This window comes from Entelurus aequoreus, linkage group LG13, assembly GCF_033978785.1.
Source record: "Entelurus aequoreus isolate RoL-2023_Sb linkage group LG13, RoL_Eaeq_v1.1, whole genome shotgun sequence".
NCBI lineage: Eukaryota > Metazoa > Chordata > Actinopteri > Syngnathiformes > Syngnathidae > Entelurus > Entelurus aequoreus.
Window position 1 is genome coordinate 13,676,346 of NC_084743.1, and position 15,000 is coordinate 13,691,345.

Here is a 15,000-nt window from a genome sequence, read left to right on the forward strand (position 1 = left end):
CGTTAGTTGCAGCCCTACACCGTACATTTATCATTTGACAAACCGGTAGGTGCCCGAAGAACGAGGACGTTGGAAGGGTTGATCACCACCAAACAAGACAAGCACAGACTATGTGGTGATAGCTGGAACACAAAAGTGATGATTCGGCGATATTCTGTCCCCGGCCTACCTTTTGTAGCACTCCCGATCAATGCCGGATTACAGGGAAAAGCACAATAATTAAGGTAGTTCATTTTGCGTGACATCATGGAATTATGACTCATTATTGATTAACAGCCAAAAGTATTTGGCCACCTGTCTTGACTCACATATGAACTTGAAGTGCAATCCCATTCCTAACCCATAGGGTTCGATATGATGTGGGTCCACCTTTTTGCAGCTATTACAGCTTCATTTCTTCTGGGAAGGCTGTTGTGGGGGGGTGTGGCCTGCGGTCCTGCAGCGAAGCGGAACGTGCCAGGACCGGTTTGGAGATTAGCGACAGGTGTGTGGATGGCACACCTGGGCTGGCTTATCTAATCACAGTTTCTCTCCACCATCAGTGGTTGATGGTGGAGAGAAAACCCGAGCATGAACGAGAGTGAGGGCGAGACGAACACAAAAAACATTTATTGCAAAATAAATCATTGTTCAGAAATATGAACGAGGCGGTCATGTCCGTAATTGGTGGTCCGAAGAACCCGGAAGAGCAAGTCTTCCACTATTTCCTCCACCGTCTCCGGTGGTCCAGCCTTGTTGTGACTGCCTTTTTTTGAAACCATAAAAACAGCAGTACTGTTTTCCATTTACAATAATATGCACTACATTTTTTAGGTGAAATTATTGCACATTTGTTTTTTTTTGTTACATTTTAGTTAAAAAAAATATACTAATAAAATGCATAAAAAAAGGGTGTAATAATAGTATTCACTGTTAGAAGGGGCCCTTACAGTTGTAGATTTGCAGTAAAAAACAAAAAACAAACTGGCAACTCAGGTGCCAAAATTGCATTTTTAAAAAAAATTTACAGTAAAAAACAAATGCAAATTTTACAGTAAAATTCTGGCAACTGAGCTTCTTTTCTTAATTTTTTTATTTTTATTTCTTTTTTTAATTTTATTTTATTTTATTTTTTACCATAAAAACAGCAGTACTGTTTAAAATACACTAGATTTTGAGGTGAAATGATTGCAATGAACCATATATATTTTTTAAGATTTTATTTAAAAAAAATCTACTAATAAAATGCATAAAAAAATTGTGTAATAATAACATTCACTATTAGTAGCGGCCCCCTGGGGCCAAACATACTCTGCGATGTGGCCCTCAGTAAAAAAGACTTTGACAACTCTCATCTACATCAACATTTGGCATTTACAGTAATACACAGACAAATTTACAGTTGTAGATTTGCGGTAAAAAACAAAAAACAAACTGGCAGCTCAGGTGCCAAAATTGCATTTAAAAAAAAAAAATTACAGTAAAAAACAAATGCAAATTTTACAGTAAAATTCTGGCAACTGAGCCTCTTTTTTTAATTTTTAAATTTTTATTTATTTTTTTAAATTTAATTTAATTTTATTTTTACCATAAAAACAGCAGTACTGTTTTTCCATTTCCAGTAAAATACACTAAATTTTGAGGTGAAATTATTGCAACTTACCATATTTTTTTGACTTTTTTATTTTTAATTATACAGTTGTAGATTTGCGGTAAAAAAAAACAACAAAAAAACTGGTAGCTCAGGTGCCAATATTTTTTAATTTACAGTAAAACAAACAAACACACATTTTACAGTAAAATTCTGGCAACTGAGCTGCCTTTTTTTTGTTTTTTTACCATAAAAACAGCAGTACTGTTTTTCCATTTACAGTAAAATACACTACATTTTGAGGTGAAATTATTGCAACTTACCATATTTTTTTGACATTGTAGTTTAAAAAAAAAATCTACTAATAAAATGCATAAAAAATGGTGTAATAATAGTATTCACTGTTAGAAGGGGCCCACTGGGGCCAAACGTATTCTGCGATGTGGCCCTCAGTAAAAAAGACTTTGACAACTCTTATCTACATCAACATTTGGCATTTACAGTAATACACCGAAAAATTTACAGTTGTAGATTTGCGGTAAAAAAAAAAAAAAAAACTGGCAGCTAAGGTGCCAACATTTTACTGTAAAATTGCAGGTTAAAAAAAAATTTACAGTAAAAAAACATGCACATTTTACAGTAAAATTCTGGTAAGTGAGCTGCCTTTTTTCTTTTTTTTTTTTTTTCCATAAATACAGCAGTACTCTTTTTCCATTTACAGTAAAATACACTAAATTTTGAGGTGAAATTATTGCAACTTACCATATTTTTTTTTTGACATTTTAGTTTAAAAAAAAAAACTACTAATAAAATGCATAAAAAATGGTGTAACAATAGTATTCAATGTTAGAATCGGCCCTCTGGGGCCAAACATACTCTGTGATGTGGCCCTCAGTTTTTTTTTTTAAATTTACAGTAAAAAAAACAAATGTAAATTTTACAGTAAAATTCTGGTAAGTGAGCTGCCTTTTTTTTTTTTTTTTTTTTTTTTACCATAAAAATAGCAGTACTGTTTTTCCATTTACAGTAATATACACTAAATTTTGAGGTGAAATTATTGCAACTTACCATATTTTTTTTTACCTTTTTTTAATTTTTTATTATACAGGTGAGGTGAAATTATTGCAACTTACCATATTTTTTTGACTTTTTTATTTTTAATTATACAGTTGTAGATTTGTGGTAAAAAACAAAAACAAAAAAAAAACTGGTAGCTCAGGTGCCAATATTTTTTAATTTACAGTAAAAAAACAAATGCAAATTTTACAGTAAAATTCTGGCAACTGAGCTGCCTTTTTTTTTTTTTTTTTACCATAAAAACAGCCGTACTGTTTTTCCATTTACAGTAAATTACACTAGATTTTGAGGTGAAATTATTGCAACTTACCATATTTTTTTTTTAGATTTTATTTAAAAAAAAAATCTACTAATAAAATGCATAAAAAAACACTCTGCGATGTAAAAAAGACTTTGACAACTGTCATCTACATCAAAATTTGGCATTTACAGTAATACACCGCAAAATTTACAGTTGTAGATTTGCCGTAAAAAAACTAACAAACTGGCACCTCAGGTGCCAAAATTTTACTGTAAAAATTGCAGGTTTTTTTTTAATTTACAGTAAAAAAACAAATGCAAATTTTCTTTTTTTTTTTACCATAAGAACAGCAGTACTGTTTTTTCATTTACAGTAAAATACACTAAATTTTGAGGTGAAATTATTGCAACTTACCATATTTTTTTGACTTTCTTATTTTTAATTATACAGTTGTAGATTTGTGGTAAAAAAAAAAACAACTAAAAAAACTGGTAGCTCAGGTGCCAATATTTTTTAATTTACAATAAAAAAAAACGAATGCAAATTTTACAGTAAAATTCTGGCAACTGAGCTGCCTTTTTTTTTTTTTTTTTTACCATAAAAACAGCCGTACTATTTTTCCATTTACAATAAAATACACTAGATTTTGATGTGAAATTATTGCAACTTACCATATTTTTTTTTTAGATTTTATTAAAAAAAAAATCTACTAATAAAATGCATAAAAAAACATACTCTGCGATGTGGCCCTCAGTAAAAAAGACTTTGACAACTCTCATCTACATCAACATTTGGCATTTACAGTAATACACCGCAAAATTTACAGTTGTAGATTTGCGGTAAAAAAACAAACAAACTGGCAGCTCAGGTGCCAAAATTTTACTGTAAAAATTGCAGTTTTTAAAAAAAATTTACAGTAAAAAAAAAAAGAAGGACATTTTACAGTAAAATTCTGGCAACTGAGCTGCATTTTTTATTTTTTAACCATAAAAACAGCAGTTCTGTTTTTTCCATTTACAGTAAAATACACAAAATTTTGAGGTGAAATTATTGCAATTTACCATATATTTTTTGACATTTTAGTTTTAAAAAAAAATCTACTAATAAAATGCATAAAAAAATGGTGTAATAATAACATTCACTATTAGTAGCGGCCCTCTGGGGCCAACATATTCTGCGATGTGGCCCTCAGTAAAAAAGACTTTGACAACTCTCATCTACATCAACATTTGGCATTTACAGTAATACACCGAAAAATTTACAGTTGTAGATTTGCGGTAAAAAAAACAAAAAAACTGGCAGCTAAGGTGCCAAAATTTTACTGTAAAATTGCAGTTTAAAAAAAAATTTACAGTAAAAAAACAAATGCAAATTTTACAGTAAAATTCTGGTAAGTGAGCTTCCTTTTTTTTTTTTACCATAAAAACAGCAGTACTGTTTTTCCATTTACAGTAAAATACACTAAATTTTGAGGTGAAATTATTGCAACTTACCATATTTTTTTTGACATTTTAGTTTAAAAAAAACAACTACTAATAAAATGAATAAAAAGTGGTGTAATAATAGTATTCACTGTTAGAAGCGGCCCACTGGGGCCAAACATACTCTGTGATGTGGCCCTCAGTTTTTTTTTTAATTTACAGTAAAAAAACCAAATGTAAATTTTACAGTAAAATTCTGGTAAGTGAGCTGCCTTTTTTTTTTTTTTTTTTTTTTTTACCATAAAAATAGCAGTACTGTTTTTCCATTTACAGTAATATACACACCATTTTGAGGTGAAATTTTTGCAACTTACCATATTTTTTGACCTTTTTTTATTTTTTATTATACAGTTGTAAATTTGCGGTAAAAACCAAAACAAAAAAACTGGCAGCTCAGGTGCCAATATTTTTTAATTTACAGTAAAAAAAATAATTATTGCAACTTACCATATTTTTTTTACTTAAAAAAAAAAAATTATACAGTTGTAGATTTGCGGTAAAAAAACAAACAAACTGGCAGCTCAGGTGCCAATATTTTTTAATTTACAGTAAAAAAAAACAAATGTAAATTTTACAGTAAAATTCTGGCAACTGAGCTGCCTTTCATTTTATTTTTTACCATAAAAACATCAGTACTGTTTTTACATTTACAGTAAAATACACTAAATTTTGAGGTGAAATTATTGCAACTTACCATATTTTTTTGACTTTTTTTTTTATTATACAGTTGTAAATTTGCGGTAAAAAAACAAACAAACTGGCAGCTCCGGTGCCAATATTTTTTAATTTACAGTAAAAAAAACATGCACATTTTACAGTAGAATTCTGGCAACTTAGCTGCCTTTTTTTTTTTTTTTTTTACCATAAAAACAGCCGTACTGTTTTTCCATTTACAGTAAAATACACTAAATTTTGAGGTGAAATTATTGCAACTTACCATATTTTTTTGACTTTTTTATTTTTAATTATACAGTTGTAGATTTGCGGTAAAAAAAAACAACAAAAAAAACTGGTAGCTCAGGTGCCAATATTTTTTAATTTACAGTAAAAAAAACAAATGCAAATTTTACAGTAAAATTCTGGCAACTGAGCTGCCTTTTTTTTTGGTTTTTTACCATAAAAACAGCAGTACTGTTTTTCCATTTACAGTAAAATACACTACATTTTGAGGTGAAATTTTTGCAACTTACCATATTTTTTTGACTTTTTTATTTTTAATTATACAGTTGTAGATTTGCGGTAAAAAAAAACAAAAAAAAAAACTGGTAGCTCAGGTGCCAATATTTTTTAATTTACAGTAAAAAAACAAATGCAAATTTTACAGTAAAATTCTGGCAACTGAGCTGCCTTTTTTTTTTTTACCATAAAAACAGCCGTACTGTTTTTCCATTTACAGTAAAATACACTAGATTTTGAGGTGAAATTATTGCAATTTACCATATTTTTTTTTCAGATTTTATTTTAAAAAAAAAATCTACTAATAAAATGCATAAAAAAACATACTCTGCGATGTGGCCCTCAGTAAAAAAGACTTTGACAACTCTCATCTACATCAACATTTGGCATTTACAGTAATACACCGAAAAATTTACAGTTGTAGATTTGCGGTAAAAAAAACAAACAAACTGGCAGCTCAGGTGCCAAAATTTAACTGTAAAAATTGCAGTTTTTAAAAAAAATTTAGAGTAAAAAAACCAAATTTTACAGTAAAATTCTGGCAACTGAGCTGCCTTTTTTATTTTTTAACCATAAAAACAGCAGTTCTGTTTTTCCATTTACAGTAAAATACACAACATTTTGAGGTGAAATTATTGCAATTTACCATATTTTTTTTGACATTGTAGTTTAAAAAAAAAATCTACTAATAAAATGCATAAAAAAATGGTGTAATAATAACATTCACTATTAGTAGCGGCCCTCTGGGGCCAAACATAGTCTGCGATGTGGCCCTCAGTAAAAAAGACTTTCACAACTCTCATCTACATCAACATTTGGCATTTACAGTAATACACCGAAAAATTTACAGTTGTAGATGTGCGGTAAAAAAACAAACAAACTGGCAGCTCAGGTGCCATAATTGCATTTTTTTTAAAAATTTACAGTAAAAAACAAATGCAGTAAAATTCTGGCAACTGAGCTTCTTTTTTAAATTTTTAAATTTTTATTTTGTATTTTTTATTTTATTTTATTTTATTTTTACCATAAAAACAGCAGTACTGTTTTTCCATTTAAAGTAAAATACGCTAGATTTTGAGGTGAAATTATTGCAATGAACCTTTTTTTTTTTAGATTCTATTTTAAAAAAAAATCTACTAATAAAATGCATAAAAATTGCAGTTTTTTTTAAAATTTACAGTAAAAAAAACAAATGTAAATTTTACAGTAAAATTCTGGCAACTGAGCTGCCTTTTTAATTTTTTAACCATAAAAACAGCAGTTCTGTTTTTCCATTTACAGTAAAATACACAACATTTTGAGGTGAAATTATTGCAATTTACCTTTTTTTTTTGTTGACATTTTTTAAATTTTTTAAAAATCTACTAATAAAATGCATTAAAAAAACAGTGTAATAATAATATTCATTGTTAGAAGCGGCACTCTGAGGCTGAACATAACTTTGACACCTATCATCTACATCAAAAATATGATTTGTCTGAGTGGCTGGACAGGACAGATTGGGGGGGAAAAAAATGGAATCGATTAAGAATCGATACAAATAAGAATCGTGAATAATCTGAATTGTTTTTTGTTTTTTTTACGTCCCTATTAAACATATCCACTTGTAAAAAAAAGGCACTTTGCTGCAGAGTTGAACGTAAATAAGGAATAAAATGAGCGCACTCATTGCAAATTACCTGGAAATTAAAGTCGTAAAATGACACGGAGGTCCTGACCCGGGTGATTCAGTCGCTCGCTGCTGGTGTGTGTTGTGAAGCAATTACTTTACATTATTCTCATTACTCCTAGCCGCCTTATTGTCATTATTTGCTCCTTCGGCCAGCCTGCCGGAGAGGTCGAGGAATGAAAGGTCGGCTGACTATTAATAGCGGGGCTGGAAATAAACCGGGAAATGCCACCGCTTTTTAATCAGTCTTCGTAGTACAGTATGTATCGTACCAGCCGCCACATATGACAGGAGATATGTCGTTACATTACCGCAGAAAAGAAAAGATTAATCAACATTACACAGACAAAATAGAAGTTGTATTTGGATGCATGTTTGGACATTTTATATTGCATTAAAAAGACATTTATCAAGAGAGTCTAGAAACTTATTTAGACAGCCGACGTTGAGCGCATTTTTTATATTTTGAGTTACCGTATTTTCCAGACTGGTATATAAGCCACACCCACTATAATTTAGGATTTTTTTTTTCCATATATAAGCTGCATATATATACATTGTGAAATTAATTATTTACACAGAAATATTCCGTAAATGTTTATTTATATACTTTATTTGTTTCCAAACATTGTCTGCAACAGGGCAGTAAAACGGCCGATCAAACAAAACAGAAGTCATGGTCATGGACCCACTGGCTGCGGAAGCTAGCTCTCCAATCAGCTAAACCGACTCAATAACTCCACGGGTACGTTTCGGTGAATTTACTGAGGAATTTGTGAAACTGAAACCAATACAAAAGTTAGTAAGACTAACACAAACACTTGTAAAAATGTTAGCATATTAGCTAATGCTAACGATGCTAGCTTGAGCATGAAAACACTCCTACAGACTACACACATGGGGACGGTTAAGTAAGTAAGAATAGTTTTAGTTATATCGTAAAACTTACAAATGTTGCTTGGAGGGATGAATGTAAAATCTATTCAAGTAGAAACGCTATGGACGGCTCAAAGATGAAACGGGGCTTCTACTTCCGGTTTAAAAAACGCTATTTGGAATGACACTGCAGCGCCTGCAGTGAGCGAACTTAATAATAATAATAATAGATTTTATTTGTAAAAAGCACTTTACATTGAGTAAACAACCTCAAAGTGCTACAGTGTATTAAAAAATACAAAAACAAAAAGATAATAAAAAAATAAAATAAAAAAAAACTAGAACAGCCAAATAGCTAAAACTAGTTTGCATATATCTAAAAAAAAAAAGGCTTTTTTTTTTTTAAATAAGGGGTTTTAAGTTTTTTTTAAAAGCATCCACAGTCTGTGGTGCCCTCAGGTGGTCAGGGAGAGCATTCCACAGACTGGGAGCGGCGAAGCAGAAAGCCCAGTCTCCCATAGTCCGTAGCTTTGTCCTCGGAGGTTGGAGGGGGTTAGCCTGTCCGGAGCGGAGGTGTCGTGTGGAGGATTTGGGGGTGAGTAGTTCTTTGAGGTATTTCCATGGAGGCACTTGTTCAAAAGAAGGCGCCATAGCACAAACAATAACACACCTTTTCAATGTTTTAGCTTGTTTTGTTTTTTTCTTTTAAACTCTTTGCATTATGGTCATCAGCGAAGAAAAATCCATAAATTAGCCGCACCTTTTCATAAGCCGCAAGGTTCAAAGTGTTTGAAAACAGTACTGGCTTATCGTCCGAAATTTACGGGGAATTTACTGAGGGATTTGCGAAACTGAAACAATACAAAATGAATGCTATTCTAAGTTAATAAGACTAACACAGCCACTACTTGTAAACGTGTTAGCATATTAGCTAATGCTAACGATGCTAGTTTGAGTATGTTACAATAGTACTTACAAATATGCATGAAAACACTCCTACAGACTTCACACATGGGACGGTTAAGTAAGTAAGAATTGTTTTAGTTATATTGTAAAACTTACAAATGTTGCTTGGAGGGATGAATTAAAAATCTATTCAAGTAGAAACGCTATGGACGGCTCAAAGACGGAACGGGGCTTTTACTTCCGGTTAAAAACACTATTTTGAACTTGTCCAAAAGAAGGTGCCATAGCACAAACAATAACACACCTTTTCAATGTTTTTGCTTGTTTTTTTATTTTTATTTTAAACTCTTTGCATTATGGTCATCTGCGAAGAACAATCCACAAATTAGCCACACCTTTTCATAAGCCGCAAGGTTCAAAGTGTTGGAAAACAGTAGTGGAAATTTACGGTGAATTTACTGAGGGATTTGCGAAACTGAAACAATACAAAAAGAATGCCGTTGTAAGTTAATAATACTAACACAGGCACTCATAAACGTGTTAGCATAATAGCTAATGCTGACAACGCTAGCTTCATTACATTACGATAGCACGTACAAATATGTTCATGTGCAAGTGACCGGAAAACAACCTCCATGTGTCGTAACTTAAAAGTTGACGTGAAGATAGACATGGAGTCTCTCCTCCAGGATAGCGCTATCCCTTTTGCATTCCGAAGTCTGAATGTATTGCCTCTTCTCGTGAGAGAGTTAACCCAGTCCAACTAGGGCCCCTTAATTTATTAAGGACTCAACCATTATGTGCCTCCAAAAAGGCCCAAAAAACATCATAAGGGACCCATGGTTTGCTTTCTCCAAGTTGACTACAAATAATTCACCGTATTTTTAACATACAATGTAAATAGCCATAAAAATAAAGAAAACACATTCAATGAGAAGGTGTGTCCATATTTTTGTTGCTGTACAACCTGACCATGTAAGGAGATGTTCATGTGTTGTAACTTAAAAGTTGACGTGAAGATAGACATGGAGTCTCTCCTCCAGGATAGCGCTATCCCTTTTGCATTCCGAAGTCTGAATTGATTGCCTCTTCTCGTGAGAGAGTTAACACAGTCCAACTAGGGCGCCTTAATTTATTATGGACTCAACCATTATGTATTTTTATGTATTTTTATCTATTTATCTCAGTACCATGTTCTTATGTTTTTTTATGTGTCATTATGAATTTGCACTAAATTAGTTTGCTTGCAATTTCGTTGTACAATGACAATAAACGTATATTCTATTCTATTCTATTATTTACTTCAACCTGGTGGTTTGCTTTCTCCAAGTTGACTACAAATAATTCACCATATTTTTAACATATTATGAGTTATTTAATTCACTTCACTACAATGTAAATAGCCAGAAAAATAAAGAAACCGCATTCAATGAGAAGGTGTGTCCATATTTTTGTTGCTATACAAGCTGACCATGTAAGGAGATGTTCGTGTGTTGTAACTTAAAAGTTGACGTGAAGATAGACGTGGAGTCTCTCCTCCAGGATAGCGCTATCCCTTTTGCATTCCGAAGTCTGAATTGATTGCCTCTTCTCGTGAGAGTGTTAACCCAGTCCAACTAGGGCCCCTTAATTTATTAAGGACTCAACCATTATGTGCCTCCAAAAAGGCCCAAAAAACATCATAAGGGACCCATGGTTTGCTTTCTCCAAGTTGACTACAAATAATTCACCGTATTTTTAACATATTTTGAGTTATTTTAATTCACTACACTACAATGTAAATAGCCAGAAAAATAAAGAAAACACATTGAATGAGAAGGTGTGTCCATATTTTTGTTGCTGTACAACCTGACCATGTAAGGAGATGTTCGTGTGTTGTAACTTAAAAGTTGACGTGAAGATAGACGTGGAGTCTCTCCTCCAGGATAGCGCTATCCCTTTTGCATTCCGAAGTCTGAATTGATTGCCTCTTCTCGTGAGAGTGTTAACCCAGTCCAACTAGGGCCCTTTAATTTATTATGGACTTAACCATTATGTATTTTTATGTATTTTTATCTATTTATCTGAGTACCATGTTCTTATGTTTTTTTATGTGTCATTATGAATTTGCACTAAATTAGTTTGCTTGCAATTGCGTTGTACAATGACAATAAAGGTATATTCTATTCTATTCTATTATTTACTTCAACCTGGTGGTTTGCTTTCTCCAAGTTGACTACAAATAATTCACCATATTTTTAACATATTATGAGTTATTTTAATTCACTTCACTACAATGTAAATAGCCAGAAAAATAAAGAAACCGCATTCAATGAGAAGGTGTGTCCATACTTTTGTTGCTGTATAACCCGACCATGTAGGGAGATGTTCGTGTGTTGTAACTTAAAAGTTGACGTGAAGATAGACGTGGAGTCTCTCCTCCAGGATAGCGCTATCACTTTTGCATTCCGAAGTCTGAATTGATTGCCTCTTCTCGTGAGAGAGTTAACCCAGTCCAACTAGGGCGCCTTAATTTATTATGGACTCAACCATTATGTATTTTTATGTATTTTTATCTATTTATCTGAGTACCATGTTCTTATGTTTTTTTATGTGTCATTATGAATTAGCACTAAATTAGTTTGCTTGCAATTTCGTTGTACAATGACAATAAACGTATATTCTATTCTATTCTATTCTATTATTTACTTTAACCTGGTGGTGGACTACAAATAATTCACCATATTTTTAACATATTATGAGTTATTTTAATTCACTTCACTACAATGTAAATAGCCAGAAAAATAAAGAAAACCCATTGAATGAGAAGGTGTGTCCATATTTTTGTTGCTGTACAACCTGACCATGTAAGGAGATGTTCGTGTGTTGTAACTTAAAAGTTGACGTGAAGATAGACATGGAGTCTCTCCTCCAGGATAGCGCTATCCCTTTTGCATTCCGAAGTCTGAATTGATTGCCTCTTCTCGTGAGAGAGTTAACCCAGTCCAACTAGGGCGCCTGGCATGCCAAATATCGGCCGATCGCGAGTAAATACCCTTCTGAGTGACTCAATATGTGTTGACATTTCATGATGAGCGTGTGTTAGCGTTGCGTAACCCGGTGTGCAAGACGGGCCGAAAAACAACCTCCGCGCGTTCACAAAGCATCAGTGTCGCTTCACGTCGTCTCACCTTCTCCCACACGCCATACCGCCGGAGTGCTTTTCAACATGCTGATGTTTTTTTTTTGTTCCCGAGCGAGGAAATATCACAGGAGCACTTGCGGAGCGCCGTCCCCGTATCAAGCGTACTGTACGGCTGTCGAAGCTCTGATCCAAAAATAGCTGGCGGATGCTTTGTGTGCGTGGAAAGTGCAGGGTGCAACAGAAGCGTGTATCTTCCCGCTGACGCCAGGCGTCAAGCTCTTGGCGAGGTGCAACACCCGGCGTCGTTAAATGGCGGGGACGCTTCAAACTGCTGCTAAAAAGTGTCCTTTTTAAAGGAGTATTTATCAGTGGTTCAAAACACACTTGGTTGCAAAATACCTCACTTTGTTTACACTTCTTAATGATGGGATCATTTTTTGTCAATGACCTCGTGGTAGTGCATGAAAACTAAATATTTTAGTAAAAAATACGATAAATGCTAGCAAAAGTCAGCTAACAATGGAGGTGGAGGGTTCGCTCTATTCCGCCTATAAAGCGTTCTGTAAAACATCCAAAAACATCCATCATCGTTTTATTTACACACTATAAGGACATATGTCATGTAGTAACATTCATAATAACATGTAATATATACATGATGTAAGTATATATGTCATGTAGTAACATTCATAATAACATGTAATGTATACATGATGTAAGTATATATGTCATGTAGTAACATTCATAATAACATGTAATATATACATGATGTAAGTATATATGTCATGTAGTAACATTCATAATAACATGTCATATTTACATGATGTAAGTATATATGTCATGTAGTAACATTCATAATAACATGTAATATTTACATGATGTAAGTATATATGTCATGTAGTAACATTCATAATAACATGTAATATTTACATGTTGTAAGTATATATGTCATGTAGTAACATGTATAATAATATGATATATATATACATGATGTAAGTATATATGTCATGTAGTAACATTCATAATAACATGTAATATTTACATGATGTAAGTATATATGTCATGTAGTAACATGTATAATAATATGATATATATACATGATGTAAGTATATGTCATGTAGTAACATTCATAATAACATGTAATATTTACATGATGTAAGTATATATGTCATGTAGTAACATTCATAATAACATGTAATATATACATGATGTAAGTATATATGTCATGTAGTAACATTCATAATAACATGTAATATAAACATGATGTAAGTATATATGTCATGTAGTAACATTCATAATAACATGTAATATATACACGATGTAAGTATATATGTCATGTAGTAACATTCATTATAACATGTAATATATACATGATGTAAGTATATATGTCATGTAGTAACATTCATAATAACATGTAATGTATACATGATGTAAGTATATATGTAATGTAGTAACATTCATAATAACATGTAATATTTACATGATGTAAGTATATATGTCATGTAGTAACATGTATAATAATATGATATATATACATGATGTAAGTATATGTCATGTAGTAACATTCATAATAACATGTAATATATACATGATGTAAGTATATATGTCATGTAGTAACATTCATAATAACATGTAATATATACATGATGTAAGTATATATGTCATGTAGTAACATTTATAATAACATGTAATATAAACATGATGTAAGTATATATGTCATGTAGTAACATTCATAATAACATGTAATATATACACGATGTAAGTATATATGTCATGTAGTAACATTCATTATAACATGTAATATATACATGATGTAAGTATATATGTCATGTAGTAACATTCATAATAACATGTAATGTATACATGATGTAAGTATATATGTAATGTAGTAACATTCATAATAACATGTAATATATACATGATGTAAGTATATATGTCATGTAGTAACATTCATAATAACATGTAATATATACATGATGTAAGTATATATGTCATGTAGTAACATTCATAATAACATGTAATATATACATGATGTCATGTAGTAACATTCATAATAACATGTAATATATACATGATGTAAGTATATATGTCATGTAGTAACATTCATAATAACATGTAATATATACATGATGTCATGTAGTAACATGCATAATAACATGTAATATATACATGATGTAAGTATATATGTCATGTAGTAACATTCATAATAACATGTAATATATACATGATGTAAGTATATATGTCATGTAGTAACATTCATAATAACATGTAATTATTACATAATTTAAGCATACTTCGGTGTATTAATTTCACAGATTTTCATTAATTTTCCCTTCAACAACAACATCAACACTACTAATCATGGCAGACTTCATGAGAGACAACAAAAACTACTTTGGGACAAATGATGATCCAGAACCTTATATTTTTGAGCCCGAGTATACGGAGGATGATCTTCAAGTTTTAGAAGCCGTGTGCTAAACAGATGCTGCTTTAGTGAATCACTAAGCATCATGTAGCAGTATTGCTAAGTGCTAAACAACATATACAAACTATTCATTCATTCATTTTTTTATGTCTCTCCTTCATTGATGTGCATTTTTGATCAATAGACAATGAAACTTTAGCAACTTAACACATATTTACACACCTATGCTTGAGAAGGAACAGGATGAAGAAAATCTTAATCAACATAGTATAATCACTTACTGTACAATGTCTGCTCTCACTGGGATGCCGACTGATGGGATGTTTATATCTTCCCGTTTAGATGAAGAATTATTCATCTAAAGCAACGTAACATGTCAATATAGCAGCATAAGCTAGTCAGCTCTCTACGCTGCTAAAAGACGCTAAAAATAGTTTGTCTGGGTTAAAAAC

At 31.8% G+C, this 15,000-nt stretch overlaps 1 protein-coding gene across 8 annotated transcripts in view; it reads left to right on the top strand.

Moving 5' to 3' along the window:
* Nucleotides 1-15,000, top strand: part of stxbp5l (syntaxin binding protein 5L) — a 516,749-nt gene that overhangs the window by 84,001 nt on the left and 417,748 nt on the right. The window lies entirely within an intron of this gene.